Source organism: Euphorbia lathyris, chromosome 5 (assembly GCF_963576675.1).
Source record: "Euphorbia lathyris chromosome 5, ddEupLath1.1, whole genome shotgun sequence".
NCBI classification, from domain to species: Eukaryota; Viridiplantae; Streptophyta; class Magnoliopsida; order Malpighiales; family Euphorbiaceae; genus Euphorbia; species Euphorbia lathyris.
Genome location: NC_088914.1, coordinates 66,265,411 through 66,284,191, shown reverse-complemented (window position 1 = coordinate 66,284,191; position 18,781 = coordinate 66,265,411). Strand labels below are relative to the sequence as shown.

Sequence of the window (18,781 nt, the reverse complement as noted above, 5' to 3'; positions counted from 1 at the left end):
TCTCAACCAGAGCAATAAGAAAATCAAGCCTCTGTTTCTCAGCCGAAGGAACATGCCGACTTAACTGCTTTCCCCAGCCAAAATGATGCCGAGCAAGTGCTCGAAGATTTCGCTCCTCAACACGTTGAGCAAGCTAAGGAATTACCTGCTCAGGTGAACACTGAACTTACTCAGCTTCCACAATCTAGTCAGCTTCAGCCTGACCCTGAGCAAGTAACACACTTGATGCGCCTTCGGTGAAGACTCACTAAGGGATAAGTGTACCCCGTCGTTATCAAGTAATAAATTTCTGGTTAAGTCCAGGTTATCATCCACAGGATTTATTTTTGCAAGTATCGAGTTACTTGGTTTCAGGTGTTATCTAGGCTTAGGGGTTTTGAGTTGGTTTTTCTAAGTTAATCTACTCCTAGGTTGAATTATACTATTCCTAGCTAAGTTATCTGATTCTAACTAAGTTATTCTACGCCTAATTAAGTTACTCTACCCCTAATTAAGTTAAACTACTCCTAAGTGATCTTTTACCAATGCAATTATCCGAAGGAACATGAAGGGATACGATGATAATGAAAATAGATTGTTTAAGCAATTGAATTAAAACCTAAGTCACTTGTGTCCGAGGTGATTAACCCGACCTATCCTCCTAAAGTCCCTAGTTCGTGATTCCCTTGTAAGGCTGAAACTAGCTCTAAGGCTCAGCAATTTGGGCTTAATCTTCTATAGGGTCGTCAATCCTATAGGCACTGAGTAGGTCAGATTCAGCTCGCAATATGTGCCAACTTGATTTTAGGATTATCGAATGAGTTAAACCAATCAGACAAAGCGTAAGACAAAGATTAAAGCATTAAAACAATTGAATGAACAAGAACTATAATATATATCAAAGATGAAAGTATTGTCACAAAGTTACAATGAGCCTAGGATTCATAACATGTATCAGAGGCTAGACAGAATATAAAAGAAGAAAAATCCCTTTCAGGGAACCTGTCTACCAATGCAGGCGTCTTCCTAGGACTTAAGGATGGAGCTTGAGCAATCCTTGGTGAACGGAGCTTCGGAGGTGTCTTCAATGGAGGTTTGAAGGATATGGAGGAGGTGGAGAGGATTTCTCAAGGTGAAAAGCTAAGAAAATTACAAAGATAAAAGATGCCTAATTTACATTGGAAAAATCCTATTTATAGACGCGGTTCGGGCCCTCTTCTTGACCTAATTCGTGTCCTTATGCGTGTAGGAAGTCGTGGGGTCCATCGTGGCATCGTGGGGGCGGAATTGGTCTTTTTGACCAATTCCCGCAGGTCTGCTCGGCGAGCAGGCAATGCCTGCTCGCGACGAGCAGGCCACCAGAGGGCCTACTCGGCGAGCAGGCACAGCCTGCTCGGTGAGCTGGCCTGCGAAGGCTAGTTCGTCGAGCAGTCTAGCCCGATGCGCTCCCGCGCGGTCGCCGAAATACCAATAACGTGTCTTTTCGCCCGAACGTATCCCTGCGCATGTGTAAAAACTCCAAACAACATTAGTCCAAAGGCTAAATTGACCCGCCAATCGCTTATTTGAGCAAACGCTTCGTTTGGTGCGACTTTTGACGGATCAATTAGCTCCAAAAGATAACGGAATTATTAGATGCATGCCAATTTGGCCGTATTTGCCTAAATTGATCACAAAATGAGCCTAAACAGTGAAAAGTAAATAAAACATTTCCAATTTCTAACTAACTCACACAAAAGCATTTAAATGCGAGAATTGCTCGCTTATTAACTAAATAACACTAAAACCCGTCCTAAAACCGTACCCAAAGATAGGGGTTTTTGACCCCTATCAACACTATGCCGATCCTCCACTTTCACAACTCCAAGTGCAGAATCCAATCCAGTCAGTTTCTACTGGAAATCCTAACTCAAGACCAACAGCTGATAATGCTGGCACTTCAAATGTTGAGCAGAACCAAACACCGCCTCTATTCGGTTCTACTCCTCCGGCATCTGGGCCAACAAATGATGGATCCTTTAGCTATCTAAATGCATCTGAGTCTGGTCGAAGAATCGTTGACTCAGCTCAAGCTCTTATCCAGGACATCCATCAAACAAGTACCAATGCCGCTGGGTCAGTTACCGTTGAGCCTACTCAGCTTTCGGCTGTCACTCAGCTTCTTATTAAGATCAAAGGTTTGAAGGATCTTCTGAGTGTCATGACTTCATTACAATCTCAATAGCCCAGGCAAGACTCTATAACGAAGCTGGCCAAACTCCAGCTGACCATGGTAAATCACATAAACACTCTACAGGGTGAAATTCATCAATTGTCAGCTGCGAACTCAATGTATGCAACTTCTGCCGAAGTTCATCATCTATTCAACCAACTTCATACTGAGCAAGAGAAAACCAATCACCAACTCTCTTCCTCCTCACAATGCTCCATTGAGCAAATTAGCGAGGTTGTGCGTCTGCTAAACTTAAGCAAGGAAGAGATGGAAACTGACCAGCTCAAAACAAACGAGATACTGAAGTACTCTCGTGTTACTTTTAACCACGTGCAACACACCAACGCTCAGCGTGAGTATTTTGATTCGTCCCTGCTGAAGATGTTTCATCAAGCTTTTGCAATGCTCACGGACAGCATACACTGGGTTGCAAAGGCTCAAACATATGTTTTAAGTATGCTGAGTGCCGCTGGTGTCAGGATTCCTCGCGCTATTTTGGATGATGGTGTTCCCATCTTTGACGGCATAAATACAAGCACACGCAAGCTGAAGGCATTCTCTAAACGCCTAACTAAAGCTGCCATTAAAGACACTTTCATTGCTCCTCCTGCTGATGGTGGCAAAACGGGGGAGAAAGTACAAGCTCAAGGAACCCAGCATCCAGAAGAAGCTTCAGCTAGTCAGCAAAGACAAAAGGGAAAGGGTAAAGCTAAAGAGCATGAAGCACAACTCAACTACAAGAAGAAATAGCTTTAGCTTTACTAGGACTGACTAGATGTCATTTTGTTAAAACTTGTAGTCTTTCCTCTGTGTATTTTTGTTGTGCTGACCCTGAATACAAAACTTTGATGCATCTATCTTTTTAAATTAACCAATCTTATGTGATGCTTACTTATGTTTTGTATTGAATAGTTAATCGCATCTTCACTAAATCAACTGTGCTACTTGTCTACATTGCTTTATGATTGCATGTTGTGTTGATCAAAATGTTGACTGCTTTTACATGTCTTCTTAAACACATTGAACAAAGACATACTCAGCGCTCTCTGATATATAAATCTTCCGCATAAACTGAGTTAAATAGAATATGTTCCATGAGCTGATCTAATTCTGAAAAACTGACCTTAGACTTACTTGAAATGTTTAAAGTAAATCTAAGTCAGCCGCTCAACCCTTACGGGGGAGTATACTGAGTAAGATAAGGTCAACAATCATGGGGGAGCTCAACACTGAGTTCTTGACTGAATATTTTTGCCAACATCAAAATGGGGGAGTTTGTTGAAACACCTTTCCACATGATTTTGATTTGACAAAATTATTTAAGTAATGATAAAAATATTCTAACACATTAAATTTAAATGCTTTGCTTTATTACACTAATGTGTTTGTTCAATGTTAAGTTTAATTGTTTACAAGACATTAAGATTAAAAAGCCCAAAGACTCTTAAAGTGGAAGTCAAGTCCAAGTCAACACATCAAGACCATTCGGCCCAAGAGTTCAAGACGAAGTCGTATCAAGTAAAACGACGACTCAGCAAAAGAAGGATCGAGAAGCCTTCGAAGCAAAAGCTTCAAGTAGAAGCTGCTGAGTTGGACGACAATGCAGTCTGGACAGCGGCAGACAACGATCAACTTCCAGACAAAGTAATTCTACTTTGGGTAAAGTTAAGAAGGCGCAGGAAGCTGTCTCGTAGACTTTACCTTAAATGTCGAAACATTCTGTTTCAAGGACGAAAAGCCGTGGACAGAAGATGCGTGAATCCTATTGGCCAACGACGCTGAGCACGCCCAGAGTGACAACGATAGGAAGCCATTTCCCTCCAACGGTTATTTCGAAATTCGAAATGACCAGGTGCCTCAAGTGTCACTATATAAAGGCCATCCATTTGCTCCAATCGATGCAGATCTTCAATTAGTCGAAACGCTGACCAAATTCATACTTGAAGTTTCTGTGAGAAAAGCAAAGCAAATACCTTACACCAATTTCCATATTATTGTGTAAAAGTCTAGAGTGATTTTCAATCATCTAAAGTGTCTTAGAAATTGTTGTTTAGGACAAACACTTTATCATTTCTAGAAGAATAGAAAGGAGAGGCTGAGTACTCGGTTATAGTACTCAGCAGTAGATATAGGAGTGAGTAGAGGTATAGAGGAAGGTACTCTTGTTATACTCAGCTTCTATCTGTAAAAGGTTTCATGCTCTACCTTTAAAGAGCTAAGTAGAGAATTCAAAAAGCTTGGAACGAGTTCCGGGGACTGGACGTAGGTGGAGAGGCCGAACCAGGATAAGTCTGCTGAGTAATATCTTTCTAACCCTTAAACTCCTTTAATATATATTGCTTGCTATAAAACTGACTAAGTAAAGAACTCACGTTGAGTTAAGTCTACTAAGAAGCTGAGTTCAGGAATAGACTCTAAGTGCTATTTCCTGACTCAAGTAAAGAAGCAGACTTAGTCACAAGTTGACTAAGCTTGTGTCTTGAATCTACTTAGTGACGCTGTGTAAACCTTTTCATAAGAAAAGAATTCAGCCTTAACAGACAAAGTTTTAAATAGTTCCTATCCCCCCCCTTGGAACTAACTTGTCACGTTATAAGGGACCAACACTAAGTCCCATACCTCATTTCTTGTGAATTGATCAAGCTCTTATTGCATAGCATTGATCCAATATTCATCGTGCTCAGCATCACCGAAGTTCTTTGGCTCATTTACTGAAACGAATGCAACATTGCCGAGATACTTTCTAAGCTGATCTCTTGTCATCAGCTTGTTGTCAGCGGCATCAAGAATGGACTTCTCCGAATGTCCTCTTAGAATTTTTATTTCTTTAGGTAATGTTGAGTTGTCTAGAATAGGTGTTTCTACAACATCTGCATGAATAGATTGGTCAGCAAAGATAATTTCGGGTTCGTGTTTACCTTTGGTCAGTCCTTGTATTGATGACTCAGTAGCTCCTGTTTGGTCAGCGGAAGCTGAGCTCGGTTCATCTTCGGCGGACTGAGTTGCCTTTCCTGCAGGGTCAGTTTCATCGAACTTTATATGGACAAACTCTTCAACAACTTGAGTTCGTTTATTATATACTCTATATGCTTTACTGTTAGTTGAGTACCCTAAAGAGATCGCTTCGTCAGCTTTAGCATCAAATTTTGCAAGGTTATCTTTTGTATTGAGTATAAAGCATTTACACCCAAAGGCACGAAAGTAGCCAATGTTGGGCTTTCGTCCTTTCCAAAGTTCGTATGGTGTTTTCTTAAGAATAGGTCTAACTAAAGCCCTATTGAGTATGTAGCATGTTGTGTGGACAACTTCACCCCAGAAATACTTTGGAAGCCTATTTTCACTCAGCATTGTCCTAACAATTTTGACAATTGTTCTGTTCTTCCTTTCAACTACCCCATTTTGTTGAGGCATCCTAGGAGCAGAGAAGTTGTGGTCAATACCACCAGCTTCACAGAATTCGTCAAACTGTTGGTTTTTGAATTCTCCACCATTGTCGCTTCTAATATGAGCTACTTTTAGGTCTTTGTCATTTTCAAGCTTTTTAATCAATGTGGTGAACATCTCAAATGTTTCATCCTTGCTACTCAGCAAGATGATCCAAGTATACCGAGAGAAATCATCTACAATAACTAAGGAGAATTTCTTACCGCCCAAGCTGAGTGGCTGGACAGGTCCGAAAAGGTCCAAATGTAGTAATTCCAATGGTCTCTTGGTTGAGACAATGTTTTTACTTTGAAAAGACTTCTTCGTTTGTTTACCTTGCTGACAAGCATTACATAATTGATCTTTTTCAAATTTCAATTTGGGCAATCCCTCAACTAGTTGCTTTCTAGCTAATTTGGCTAGGAGGTCCATGCTTACATGACCAAGTCTCTTATGCCATAGCCAGATATTTTTGGAAAACTGTTTTTCTAAACTCAATATATATACATTGTCAACACGAGAGGCATTTAAAATCAAGTTATTTGTTTTTCCCTCGAGTATCCGACACTGAGTAGCATCATATATAACCTATCTACCGCTATCACAAAGCTGAGCTACGCTCAATAGGTTATATTTGAGACCCTTAACTAAGGAGACTGACTCAATGGTGGGGTTACCTCCGATAGTGCCTGATCCTACTATCTTACCCTTCTTATTGTCTCCAAAGCTTACGTTTCCACCTGGTTTAAGCTCAAGTGTGATGAACTGAGTTTCATTACCAGTCATATGCCTCGAGCATGCGCTGTCAATATACCACAGTTTTGACTTCTCCACGCACCTTAGGCTCACCTGCATTTTGAATCATTCATCTTTAGGTACCCAATTTTTTTTGGGTCCTCGTTTGTTGAATTTGTCACTAGACTCAGCTTTGTACCTGTCGCCTCTTTTGAATGGCCTCTTGCTGTTCTTTTCATTCTTTCTGAACAGCTTCTTCATCTTCCTTATGAACATGGCCATTTCCTCATCGTCCGATGAGTCAGCTTCGGTTGAGTCAGCTTTCATGACAAGTGATTTTTGTTTCTTGTCTTCTGACTTTTCTTTTGCTTCAAAATTTTTCATAGAAATTTTATGAGTCAGCAGAGATCCGATCAGCTCATCATATTTATATATGGTCAAGTCTTGAGCCTCTTCCATGACAGTTTTCTTAGCTTGCCAACTTTTTGGTAAGCTTCTCAGGATTTTCTTCACCTGCTCTTCTTCAGTGAAGTTCTTGCCGAGCCTCTTTAGCTCATTTATGATGTTGGTGAATCTAGCGTTCATTCCAGAGATGTCCTCATTATCGTTCATCTCGAACAGCTCGTATAATCTCATATGTTGGTTCACCTTTGACTCATTGACCTTGCTTGTACCTTCGTAGGTTACTTCAAGCTTTTTCCAAATCTCCTGTGCTGACTCGCAACCTGAAATCTTATTGTATTCTGCAGCATCTAACACACAGTGAAGCATATTGATAGCCGAAGCATTGTTTTGTAATTTTTTAAGGTCATCTTCTGACCACTCAGTTTCACTCTTAACAATTTTCTCATTGTCAACAGTTTTATATGGCACATATGGGCCTTGAACTATTGCAAGCCATACACTCATGTTTGTGGCTTGAATAAAGTTCTTCATCTTATTCTTCCAGAATGTATAATTGGATCCAAAGAATAGGGGAAGCCGACTAATTGATAATCCCTCTGGGAGTATCTGTGTTGTTTGGTTCCCAGGAAGGAAACGAGTGCTGTTCTCAGCTATTTATCGGGATCAGCTCAAGATTGTTAAATCTTTGAATAGTGAGCTATTTAGCTCTGATACCACTTGTTGGTCCCGTGTGATTAGTTCCAAAGGGGGGGGGGGGGTTAGGAACTAATATAACTTTTTTCAAATTTAATTGAGCTGACTTAATATATTTTCTTAAGTTTGTCAACTCAGCTTTGGTCAGCACGGCCGATTGTAACGTAAGATAGCTTTAGTCAGATATTGACTAGAACTATTTTACATATGAGTTGGGAATTGACACTTTTGTGGTCAGCTTCCAACTCAGCACTCTTATTTACTCAATATCAATTTAGACAATTTATATGCTGAGTAAATATAACAAGCAACACATACATATATATATATATATATATATATATATATATATATATATATATATATATATTGAGAGAGTTAGAGATTACTCAGCACGACTTATCTTGGTTCGTCCTCTCCGCCTACGTCCAGTCCCCAGAGTCCTTCCGGGCTTTTGAAATCCAATACTGAGCTCTTTAAAGGTAGAGCACAAACCGTTTACAAGGCAGTTGAATATGCAAGAGTACCTTCCTCTATTCGTCTACTCAACTCCTACTAAGTGCTATAACCGAACACTTAGGTTTCTCTACCACTAAGCACTCAACACCGAGTACTTAGCACAGTTCTCTCAATAATACAATTGATACAGACTTGTTCTTTTTCAGACAAAGAACACTTTAGATGATTACAAAAAAATCACTCTAGCTTTTACACAGGAATAGAAAATTGGTGTAAGATCTCTTTTTGTTTTGATGTGCTTTTTGTTTGTATTTTTCTCTCTTGTATTATCTGTAATTCGGCAATGATCCAAGAGGTATACTTGTCCCTTTATAGTTGCAATCTGAAGATCAAATCATTTGAATTTGATTTGCCCATTGAATCCAAAACGGCTCTTTTGGGGACAATGTTCTGGTCAGCTTCAGATATGCAGGCCAATCCTGTCGTCTGAATTCTACAGTCGTCAGGTTTGTCTTCTTCTAGTAGGTTTCATCTTTTTGTGCCAGTTTGTCTTTTAGCAACGGAACAGTTGACCCATGCATCTCGAAATTGGCTTTTGCGTAATTCCAAGGTTTCTATTATTGGTGCAGACAGTTGTCGGACTTGTCTTTTAGCTAACGGATCATTCATGTTGTCCTGAAAATTACTCAGCTTGACTTTGATGTCCGTTGTTTTTTATTGTTGCCAATTCAGATACTGAGTTCTCTTTTACTCAGCTTCCATGGTCAGGTTCATTCTGCAAGACATAGTTCTCGGAAGACTTTTCTACTTTTGATACTGAGTTTTCGTTCCACTCAGCTTCTTGATCTTTAAGCTTCTGTTCTGAAGATGACTTATTTTCACTTACGTAGAGTTCCACTCTACTCAGCTTCTGCTGTGAACTTATGCTGACTTCGTCCTGTCTTACTTTTTTATTTCTATTTGTATTTATATTTATACTCAACATTGATCAAACATATTAGTACAATTAAATCAAAGCACTTTTAATTGTCCCTTAATCATGGATTAACTTAAATGATTTTATCAAATCAAAATCATGTGGAAAGGTGTTTCAACAGTACCTGCCCCGATTTGGCATTTAGTTCATTCTGATGTAAACTTTACTGATGATTAATCTACTATTCTTTCCAATAAAAAAAACAGCTCGTTGTTTTCCTTTAAAAAAACAAGGGTTAAGGTGCAAAAATACCCCTAACGTTTTGGGTCAAGAGCAATTTTACCCCTAACATCTAAAATGGTGCAATTTTGCCCCTACCGTTTGTAGCCAAGAGCAATTTTACCCCTAACGTTGGTAATTTGGGTCAATTTCAGACACTATTATAAAACACAGATATTTTTTTCATTATTTTGCACCAATTGCATATCAATTCATTCTAAAAAAAAATGATTTCATGTTTTTTTTAATTTAATAATAGAATTGGAGATTAATATTTATAAATTCGGTGAATTTTTTGAATTTTTTTGTCTAATTCGTACAAAAGACATTATATTTTTTATTTTTTTCACATTCCAACATATGCTTTGATAAAATGATGCACATGTGAAGTGTAGATGATAAGATTCATGACCGAGAAGACATTTTGATGAATTATTTCTGAAATTGACCCAATTTATCAACATTAGGGGTAAAATTGCTCTTGGCTACAAACATTATGGGTATAATTGCATGATTTTAGACGTTAGAGGTAAAATTGCTCCTGACCCAAAACGTTAGAGGTATTTTTGCACCTTAATCCAAAAAACAATCAGCAGTTGTTGTAGATTTATAACCAAACACTCATATTTTTTTCTTTAGGCATTAAACAGCAAACAGCAGCTTGGTGAAACAAAAGCCTTCTAAATCCACAATTAGCTTAAAATGTGAGAGCTAAATTTATCATTTACTCTGATGGATGGTCAATTAAGGGAAAGGTTTAATACATCATTTGTCCCCTAAATTTACAAAAAAAAGATTGATTGGTCCACTGAACTTTTAAAATGTTTTGATAGCCTTCTGAATTTGCATAAAATGTTCAGTTAGCCCCTTAAACTTGCGTAAAATGTAATCAATTGATCACTCGGTTATAAAAAAAATAAGTTAAATGTAGAATATGTATTTCATGTGTTTTAAAAAAAGTAAAACAATCAAGATCGGAGTACATAACGTAAGATGAAGTACATGAAGAAGAACTTGAGAGGCAATGGTGGAGAAGATCACAATAATAATAACGATAAGTTTGGAGATAAGGTGGAAAAGATGATGATAGAGAGGATGTGTGAAAGTGGGCGAGATAATAAAGGAGGGATGGATAACTAACTTACTAGGAAATCAAATTTTATTCCTTGGAGTATAGGGATGAATGGGTGATTCCTGCATAACAGGGAATCACATTCCCATTTCCTACTATACTTTGTGCAAACAAACACGAATGGGAATTATCCATTCCCATTCCGATTACATATCCTGTTTTTATCTAACCAAACACCCCATAATTTGAAACACTATTATATAATTTAAAATAAATATATATTAGTGACAAATAACTTTTGAAAAGAATTTAGGTCGACCATAATTTAACTTTCATATTTTATACATATAAACTAAAGTTTAAAAATATAAATTATTTTTCTTAAAAAAACTTAAATAATATAGGAGGTTAACATAAAAAAAGATGTTTATTTCAAAAAAAAATCTATATGATTTCGCCCGTAATTGAATTCAAATAATATTGAATTAAAATAATTGATATTGATTAAGCTTCAATTTTTTCATTTTCTTTTTAATTTTTGTAATACCCCAATTTATATATAATTAAGCTAATTGCTAAAATGAATTAGTTAGAAGGAGTTAAGGTTAAAGTATAATTACTTTTGAAATTTTTTTTTAAAAGGTATTATAAGTATAGGGACTTAATGGTAATTTGGCCTAATTTGAGGAAAATAAATTCTCATCATACGCAGACTTCATCTTCCTCATCTCCATTTCATCAACAAAGAACAATCTTCATATACCTTGTTCTTCCTCATTTCTTCACCGTTTTTCACGATTTTTATACCGAAACGAAGCTCTCAACTCCATCTACAAGTGCATGTAGGTTTTATTGTGAGATTTTGAATTTTTAAAAATCGTTTAGAGAGAGAAAATTCGTCACTTTTGCTATTCTCTCTATTTCTCGGTCCTATGTTCATTATTTTGTAATTCTAACACCAAAAATGGACTCAGGAGGTCCATTTACTTGTGGGTGCACTAGATTTTGATGCATGCAAGGAGTTTTGAGGGGTAATCGGAGCTACACCGGAAAAAGTAAGAAATCTAACCAAAGTTTAATTTTCCGATCGATTTTGGGTGTTTTGAGAGTGATTCTAGACTCCTGGAATCATAAGGAACAAAGTGGTATAATTAATTTCGCAAAACAATCAACTTTAATTTTTCCGATATGCGGATCCCGAACACCGGTGATATTTTCCGGTGACCTACGAAATAAGTGAAGAAAAATTATTTGGTTAAGTTCAGAATGTTCTAAATATTATTTGGAGCAACATTAATTCTTGGACTTTGGCCAAATTCCTTACCGTTTAGTCTCTATAAATTACAAAAGTATATAGTTGGGTGAAATTAAAGAAAAAAATTAAGTTGGGTTAAAAATGATTTTTGGATCCTTATTTAAATAAATTTCAGAATATATAATTTTAAAAATAAAGGTTGAAGGGAGATTGGACTAAGCATAATTAATTAATTATGCTCTTAAGATTTGGTTAGTTAATTTGGTTGGTATAGATATTATGAAAATGAATTATAAGTATATATGTTTATATGTTATTTGATTATGAGTAATTTTGGAAGTAAAGTATTGGAATTACTGACAGTTATGGAACTGTCGGATGATTGATGTCTAACCGGGTTGATAATTGCAGTCTATGGGTACCGGTTTGGACTTTGGATATTTTTGAATATAGAAGTGTATTTTATTGTAGGGTTGACCCTATTTGTTACTAGGAGGATGTTCGTTTGATAGGGGAGACTCTACCGAATTTTCGGTAGACAGTCCGTAAAACGAGACAAAATAAATTTTAATATTTCCCTAAACTTATATAAATTCTAAAAATAGTATTATCTCTTTTAGATACTCAACCAGTAGGAGGAGCAGCAGTACCTGAAAATTAGGACAATCGGCTAGGAGCAATTTGTGAGTTAATTATATGTTATGCATTTTTAATTTAGCATTTGCATTCATAATAAATGATTTCATGATATTTCAAGTAAAGTATTATTTTTACTTATAAAAATGTCTTATTGTTTATAATAATTTATACGTAATTATTTGTGGATAAATACGTGTTATGGACATGCTCCCTGGTGAGCGGCATCAGGACCTTGTGCGCACAGATACTATCGGGTTATTGGATATTGATGATACTAATATTGTGAATGTTGTGATATATGGATAATGTCACACCCGACCCTATATGACCTCAATCGGCATCGGTCGTGAAATAGAAAGATCATAATCAATACTTAGGAGTCTCCAATTTAACCAAATATCATTATATTACAATTGAAATACCAAAGTTCTAACCATAATTCTAACAATAAGCAGCCAACTTCCAAACCTCGCCTAAACGGTCGGTAACCTTTTCTATATCTTGTACTTTCTCACCTAAAAACATTAAAACATTTAAAAACGTGAGACAAAAATCTCAGTAAGAAACTATCAGCTATAAAAACCAATTTTACTTAACTTAGCTACATATATACATTTATCAAGGGATTTAATCAAAACCTTATAAAATATACTCAAAACTTAAGTTTATAATATAATCATCAAAACCGTATAAAATATACTCAAAACTTAAGTTTATAATATAATCATCAAAACCTTATAAAATATACTCAATAAAATTTGTGTATGTGTATCCATCCTCGAATTCCACCCGTGTAGATCATAACATCAATCATAACAATATCGAGATATCTCATTTATATCTCGTTCCTTGCCTAACAGTTAGGACTACCAGCCGTGCACTCTGGCCATACCGCCATTAGATATGGTCTTACAAATACAATTCCTACCCCCGGGCAATCCTAGATGGACAAAACCATTTAATCTTTCGAAATATCACAACTCATAAAAATCATATTTGGACTTCAATCCAAAATAATAACAACAATAACCGCAACAGATTTCTCAATCCAAAAACAATTCTTAAGAAATCATCAAATTCTTTTTATACAATATATACATACATTGAAACCAAAAACATATATGTATATATGTAAATCAACCAAATCAAGCCTTAAATCAACATAATCAAGTAAAATCTGAAATTCACATAGAAGCATAGTCAATAGCTTCATTTGAACTATAATTTCACAATAAAAAGCAAAATCGTGGAAAATCTCAATTTTACAAAATTCTTGCAGAACCTTAAAATATCAATTTCTGAAATTTTTTTGATTATATATATATATATATATACATAAAACTCAAAATATAGTTGATAGTTACTTACCTTGGCTAAAATACACCCGTTCAATTCTCCTCTAAATTCTGTCTAAGACGTTTCCCTTCAAACACTTCCAAAACTCAAAAACTCTTCGGTTAGGACTTAAATCTATACATAAGGATACTATGGTTTCAATTTCGAGTGATTCGAACGGTCGAATATCCGTAAATCAAAGAAATGGTGGAGAAACGGTTCAGAGAAAACTGGTAATAAATATAAAAGAAAAAGATAATGTCACCGCCTCTTCCAATTTGGGATATATATATCAAATTTGATAAATATCACGTTTTATCCTCCATCCTTATATAATTTCTTAAAATTATCCTAACTTTTAATTTACACATAACACCATCAAATTTAACTCCAAATTTTTCCTATAGCACCAAATAAAAATCACACACATAATAATTATAATATATATTAATATAAATTCTAGAAATTTAGACACAGATGTGACAGATAAGCTCGGTTAAGATATTCTCGGGCTATATGATATGTGGATTTTGGATTTAAGTGAGGCTGGGTACGGAATCGGTTGAGTTATTCTCGGTCCTCCAGCTAACTGGGCGTGTGGTCGGTTGAGTTATTCTCGATCCCCCAGTTATTGGATATGAGTGAAATGGTGATTATTGGTGGATTATTATATTGGGTATTGAGGTTTAGGGTCCAACACACGTATTAAACCACCTATCTATTTATTTATAAGACAATTTTATGAAAAGCATATTGTGTGATCACTTATATTATATATTATGATTATTATTATTGTGTGTGACATAAATGTTAAATTACTCATGCATTGCATATAATTAATTCACTATGAGAGGTTTGACTCTTTTAATTTTTCAGGTAATTAGAAGTCTATTGCAGCCCACGATCTTTCTTCGGGCAGCACATCTATCTTACTATGTATGACCATTTAAGAATTATGTTAAAAATTATATTCTAGACCGCAGTACCAGTTTGAGGATTATATTGTGTGTTTATTGAAGGATTTAATATTATATTATGCTAAGGCTATTGGTAATGTTGATTTTATATTATATTAAGGCTTGCTACGGGTTCCGGTAGCTTAAGCTTACCCGTTCCCTAGCGCCGGCCACGGTCCGTGGGATGGGTCGTGACAATTTTTTTTAATAAGTTCTTTTAAATTATTTTCAAATACACTAGTAAGTTTTTTGTTTTATTTTTTACAACAAATTTATTCCGGAGAGAGGGGGGGATTTAATAGTAGAAACATAATTTTATTAAATTGAGTTGCACCACATGAAATGAACTAATCACTTGTTAGTGTAAAACTAAAATACTGATAATATTAAAAAACAAAAATAGAATTAAAAACCGTAAATAATAAAGTTTTAATATTCACTTTCCTTTAAAAGTGCAATCCGAATCGTTGTGAACAAAATAGTGAATGGGTTAATGATAGGTATTTACCTTCCTTTTAAAACAAAATACTGAATTTTATTTTAATGTAATGGAGATGTTTAAGAATATGAAAATAATTCCAAATTTAGTTAGTTTCCAAACTTGTGATTTGAATAAATAAAATCTAAAACATTATCATCTTATTTCTAATATTTAATTTGAAACACTATTATATAATTTAAAATAAATATATATTAGTGACAAATAACTTTTGAAAAGAAATTAGGTCGACAATAATTTAACTTTCATATTTCATACAAATAAACTAAAGTTTAAAAATATAAATTATTTTTCTTAAAAAAACCTATATAATAGAGGAGGTTAACACAAAAAAAAAGATGTTTATTTCAAAAAAAATCTATATGATTTCACCAATAATTGAATTCAAATAATATTGAATTAAAATAATTGATATTGATTAAGCTTGAATTTTTTCATTTTCTTTTTAATTTTTTTTATAAGTTCTTTTAAATTATTTTCAAATACACTATTAAGCTTGTTTTTTGTTTTATTTTTTACAACAAATTTATTCCGAGGGGGGGAGGAATTTAATAGTAGAAACATAATTTTATTAAATTGAGTTGCACCACATGAAATGAACTAATCACTTGTTAGTGTAAAACTAAATACTAATAATTTTTAAAAAACAAAAATAGAATTAAAAACCGTAAATAATAAAGTTTTAATATTCACTTTCCTTTAAAAGTTCAATCCGAATCGTTGTGACCAAAATAGTGAATGGGTTAATCATATGTATTTACCCTCCTTTTAAAACAAAATACTGAATTTTATTTTATTTCTATAGATGATATTTACTTTATATGAAATGTTTGAGTTCAATGAATACCTTATAAATGAATATGCATAATCAGAATTGAAATAGACGTTATAAATAAATTTATATAAATTGCAACCTAAAGTGCATTTCTGTTTACAGAAAAATTTATAATGGAGGAGGTTAAGAAGAGTGAGGAGGCAAAGCCAACAGTCAGTGCTTCCGACAAGAAGACTGACCTCTGGTGTACCCTATGTGCACTGAAAGGAAATATTCTAATGCAAGGCTTTAAGGGTAAGAAGGTTGGATATGGAGTTAATTTTGAGATTTTCAAAAAGCGGTGAGGGCAGTCCTTTGGTGAAGATGTCAGCTATTTGATAGCGAGATGGGACGTGTAAAACACGGACTTGGCTCCTGTAATTGTTTTTTCCTAGTGGCCTTTTTAAAATAATTGATATTGATTAAGCTTCAATTTTTTCAATTTTTTTATTTTTTTATAAGTTCTTTTAAATTATTTTCAAATACATTATTCCAATGGGGGGGGTGGGATTTAATAGTAGAAACATAATTTTATTAAATTGAGTTGCACCACATGAAATGAAATAATCACTTGTTAGTGTAAAACTAAAATACTGATAATATTAAAAAACAAAAATAGAATTAAAAACCGTAAATAATAAAGTTTTAATATTCACTTTCCTTTAAAAGTGCAATCTGTATCGTTGTGACCAAAACAGTGAATGAGTTAATGATAGGTATTTACCCTCCTTTTAAAACAAAATACTGAATTTTATTTTAATGTAATGGAGATGTTTAAGAATATGAAAATAATTCCAAATTTAGTTAGTTTCCAAACTTGTGATTTGAATAAATAAAATCTAAAATATTATCATCTTATTTCTAATATTTCATTTTGAAACACTATTATATAATTTAAAATAAATATATATTAGTGAAAAATAACTTTTGAAAAGAAATTAGGTCGACAATAATTTAACTTTCATATTTCATACAAATAAAGTAAAGTTTAAAAATATAAATTATTTTTCTTAAAAAAACCTAAATAATATAGGAGGTTAACACAAAAAAAAGATGTTTATTTCAAAAAAATATCTATATGATTTCACCATAATTGAATTCAAATAATATTGAATTAAAATAATTGATATTGATTAAGCTTGAATTTTTTCATTTTCTTTTTATTTTTATTTTTTTGATAAGTTCTTTTAAATTATTTTCAAATACACTATTAAGCTTGTTTTTTTGTTTATTTTTTACAACAAATTTATTCCGAGGGGGGGGGGGGGGATTTAATAGTAGAAACATAATTTTATTAAATTGAGTTGCACCACATGAAATGAACTAATCACTTGTTAGTGTAAAACTAAAATACTGATAATTTTTAAAAAACAAAAATAGAATTAAAAACCGTAAATAATAAAGTTTTAATATTCACTTTCCTTTAAAAGTGCAATCCGAATCGTTGTGACCAAAATAGTGAATGGGTTAATCATATGTATTTACCCTCCTTTTAAAACAAAATACTGAATTTTATTTTATTTCTATAGATGATTTTTACTTTATATGAAATGTTTGAGTTCAATGAATACCTTATAAATGAATATGCATAATCAGAATTGAAATAGACGTTATAAATAAATTTATATAAATTGCAACCTAAAGTGCATTTGTGTCTACAGAAAAATTTATAATGAAGGAGGTTAAGAAGAGTGAGGAGGCAAAGCCAACAGTGAGTGCTTCCGACAAGAAGACTGACCTCTGGTGTACCCTATGTGCACCGAAAGGAAATATTCTAATGCAAGACTTTAAGGGTAAGAAGGTTGGATATGGAGTTAATTTTGAGATTTTCGAAAAGCGGTGAGGGCTGTCCTTTGGTGAAGATGTCAACTATTTGATAGCGAAATGGGACGTGTAAAACACGGACTTGGCTCCTGTAATTGTTTTTTCCTAATGGCTTTTTTAAAATAATTGATATTGATTAAGCTTCAATTTTTTCATTTTTTTATAAGTTCTTTTAAATTATTTTCAAATACACTTATTCTGATGGGGGGGATTTAATAGTAGAAACATAATTTTATTAAATTGTGTTACACCACATGAAATGAACTAATCACTTGTTAGTGTAAAACTAAAATACTGATAATATTAAAAAACAAAAATAGAATTAAAAACCGTAAATAATAAAGTTTTAATATTCAATTTCCTTTAAAAGTGCAATCCGTATTGTTGTGACCAAAACAATGAATGAGTTAATGATAGGTATTTACCCTCCCTTTAAAACAAAATACTGAATTTTATTTTAATGTAAAGGAGATGTTTAAGAATATGAAAATAATTCCAAATTTAGTTAGTTTCCAAACTTATGATTTGAATAAATAAAATCTAAAACATTATCATCTTATTTCTAATATTTAATTTGAAACACTATTATATAATTTAAAATAAATATACATTAGTGACAAATAACTTTTGAAAATAATTTAGGTCGACAGTAATTTAACTTTCATATTTCATACAAATAAACTAAAGTTTAAAAATATAAATTATTTTTCTTAAAAAAAACCTAAATAATATAGGAGGTTAACATAAAAAAAAGATGTTTATTTCAAAAAAAAAATCTATATGATTTCACTCATAATTGAATTCAAATAATATTGAATTAAAATAATTGATATTGATTAAGCTTGAATTTTTTTCATTTTCTTTTTAATTTTTTTTGATAAGTTCTTTTAAATTATTTTCAAATACACTATTAAGCTTGCTTTTTGTTTTATTTTTTACAAAAAATTTATTCCGAGGGGGGGGGGGTCGAATTTAATAGTAGAAACATAATTTTATTAAATTGAGTTGCACCACATGAAATGAACTAATCACTTGTTAGTGTAAAACTAAAATACTGATAATTTTTAAAAAATAAAAATAGAATTAAAAACCGTAAATAATAAAGTTTTAATATTCACTTCCCTTTAAAAGTGCAATCTGAATCGTTGTGACCAAAATATTGAATGGGTTAATCATATGTATTTACCCTCCTTTTAAAACAAAATACTAAATTTTATTTTATTTCTATAGATGATTTTTACTTTATATGAAATGTTTGAGTTCAATGAATACCTTATAAATGAATA

The 18,781-nt window shown here is 33.4% G+C and overlaps 1 long non-coding RNA gene across 2 annotated transcripts; it reads left to right on the top strand.

Moving 5' to 3' along the window:
- Nucleotides 1–10,912: 10,912 nt before the first annotated feature.
- On the top strand, nt 10,913–17,592 carry LOC136231004 (uncharacterized). Of its 2 annotated transcripts, XR_010689635.1 has the most exons (6): nt 10,913–11,015; nt 11,148–11,228; nt 12,049–12,111; nt 14,279–14,338; nt 15,795–15,926; nt 17,333–17,592. It is a non-coding gene; the product is annotated as an uncharacterized lncRNA (long non-coding RNA). The 2 variants fall into 2 exon arrangements; XR_010689634.1 differs by lacking the exon at nt 17,333–17,592 and having other exon boundaries at nt 15,795–16,093.
- Nucleotides 17,593–18,781: the final 1,189 nt, after the last annotated feature.